General features: G+C 30.6%; 1 non-coding gene across 1 annotated transcript; it reads right to left on the bottom strand.

Annotated features, from left to right (window-relative positions):
• Positions 1-450: 450 nt before the first annotated feature.
• On the bottom strand, positions 451-524 carry TRNAR-UCG (transfer RNA arginine (anticodon UCG)). The gene has a single exon. It is a non-coding gene; the product is annotated as a tRNA-Arg (tRNA).
• Positions 525-2,819: the final 2,295 nt, after the last annotated feature.

Raw genomic sequence — 2,819 nt, 5'->3', positions numbered from 1 at the left:
CATCAAAACCCCTTTGCTTCTTTCCAAAGATAAAATAATGAAACAAACAAAAAAAAACATGTGAGGAAAAAGTCTATTGCTTTATGTTAAGCTTCAAGGCTAAATAATGATTTTCTTATAGTAAACCTAATTTACTATCGATGAATGCGATCCAGTGGTTCGAATTGCTCCTTCTTTGATCAAAAGTCTTGACTTTAAACCTTTATAGGGAGTATTCTTTCTGAATGGAACTTATGTGGCGCAGATCTAGATTAGTCGAGCTCCAATCAATACAGATATAGGCCATCGGGTGAAAAATCAAAAAGAAAAATCAGTGTTAAATCATCGGAAATCGAAAAAGAGATAAGTTTCAATTATTACTGGATTATATATTTAATTACAACCTAGATCACTATTATTATTATTATTTAATTACCAACATTAGAAGTTTAAAAAAATGAAAACAAAAAATGACCACAGTGGGAGTCGAACCCACGACCTTCTGATCCGAAGTCAGACGCGCTAATCCACTGCGCTATGCGGTCCTTATTAGTGATTTCTGTACCTTAAATTATCAAACTCTACAAGAAACCTGTGGATTTAAATTCAAAATAGTCCCTATAATATACTCCCTCCGTTCACTTTAACGCGAGAAGACAAACATGACAAGTAAAAATAAAGATAATATATATATATATATATATATATATATATATATATATATATATATATATATATATTCAACATTCTCCTGAAGATCGCCTAAGTATGTCAATATATGAAGGTGTACTGTTGTCGTTGGCTAAACAAACATGTTTTTATTGAAAGAATCGGTGGGCTAAAGTCAGATCCTAATAAAATGTCTTAAGTATATATATTCAATAAAATACATTAATTTTGCGTGCGTCGTACATGCAGACACCTAAATTTACTTCTAGTAATTACTAAAAAATGAGTTTCAAAACCTCAAGATTAGACTCAAGATTTGGGAGATGAAGTGTAATTTTCATATTTAGAAAAAGGGTACAAACCCTAATGTGAAAGGAAAGAAGGAACAAGAAGAAAAATACAAATGATGTATATGTAGCACATTGATCAGAAAATCTATGTTGTTATAATTAACCACATAAAGAAAATGATGTATATATTGTAAATTGATGTTTGAAAATAATGTAACCAGTAATTAATTCAACAATATGGTCAAATGCTTTTTAAGTTTTAACTTGTCATTTTCTATAATGTGTCTTTCATATGTATATTTTCTTGTTTATCACTTGGTTTTTCCTTGCTTATTTTCACGAGTTTTGAAAATCTAGCTAAGCTGAATATTTTCAAAAATTTAAGGCAATTCATTTCCAATTCAGTGGGTTATTATATACTTCCTTCGTTGACTTTTAATTATTCACTATACTATATATACATTGTCACTTTTAATATATCAAGAGAAAAAAATGTATAAAATTAAAGTTGAACTCGAGTCCACCTCTTAAAGAGGATGAGAGATCGAATGAGTAACTACTGATGTAATAAAGTCTGGGGTATTGTGAGTACTGATATTCTCATATTAATACTGAATTCTTTCCGTATGTGATTGAATTTCTATATAGGGCTTATAAGACCTTGAAGGCAAGCCTTGATGCTCACAGGTCGCACAAACTATTTGTCGTATGAATTGTGTGTCTAGTTGATATTATTAGCTCGGGTCTTGTCCATCATGTGCGAAGTGGGAGATGTAAGAATTTTGGAATCGTGGGTCGCTCATGTGAACCGACCCGATTCAATCTTACCCAATCCGTGAATAAAAGGATAAATTTGATTTGAAATTAAAAGGTAAAAACGTTAAATTATAACTGTTCAACTCCCTTTTTGAAAAAGAAGAGGAAACGGTTATTTAACTGCTCTACCTCTCCCATATTTTAAAGGGACATGGACTCTTCTGTTGGGGGAAGTCAGTAACCTGCAAATCACATCGAAAAGTTACATGACTAGAAAAACAGAAGAGAGAAAAAAACTAGAGAAAGAAAATTCATCTTGATTTTCTAGATTAATTAACACACACAAACAAAAGGGCATTTAGTTTGTGGATATTAAACTTGATTTTCTAGTGAAACCAAAGTAGATCTGGAGCAAATTCACTTGGTAGCAATAACAACGATCTGTTGCGAATACAAAGGTACACAATCTGTTGTTCTTGCTCCGATTTTTTTCCTTCATGACCTACACAATCATCAACTATTTATCAAAACACGTCTCGAAATTAATGAGTCAACTTTCATGTGAACGAAATTTTATGTGCAATACTTAAATTAAGTTGTCACGCGCCTCTTGACAATCGTATTCGAACACTTGGTCTAGTCAACTTCGAATTGTGTATTGATAAGTAGTAAGTAATAGTTAAAATGTGCTTTTGATCATTATTTCTGATATGCTATTGTACGTTGATGTTTTAAACCAGTAATTAATTCAACAAATTGTCCAATGCCTTTTTAAGTTTTAACCAAATGTTGTATATGTGGCATATTTGACTTCCCACCTAACTCAAAAGAAAAATACAAATGATGTATATGTATATGTAGCACATTGATCAGGAAATCAATGTTGTTATAATTAACCACAGAAAGAAAATGATGTATGTATTGTAAATTGATGTTTGAAAATAATGTAACCAGTAATTAATTCAACAATGGTCAAATGCTTTTTAAGTTTTAACTTGTCATTTTCTATATTGTGTGGTTCATATGTATATTTTCTTGTGTTATGACTTGGTTTTTCCTTGCTTATTTTCAAGAGTTTTGAAAATTTAGCTAAGCTGAATATTTTCAAAAATATTAATTCAATAA

Source organism: Solanum dulcamara, chromosome 3 (assembly GCF_947179165.1).
Source record: "Solanum dulcamara chromosome 3, daSolDulc1.2, whole genome shotgun sequence".
In the NCBI taxonomy this organism is placed as follows: domain Eukaryota; kingdom Viridiplantae; phylum Streptophyta; class Magnoliopsida; order Solanales; family Solanaceae; genus Solanum; species Solanum dulcamara.
This window is presented reverse-complemented; position numbering and strand designations above follow the sequence as displayed.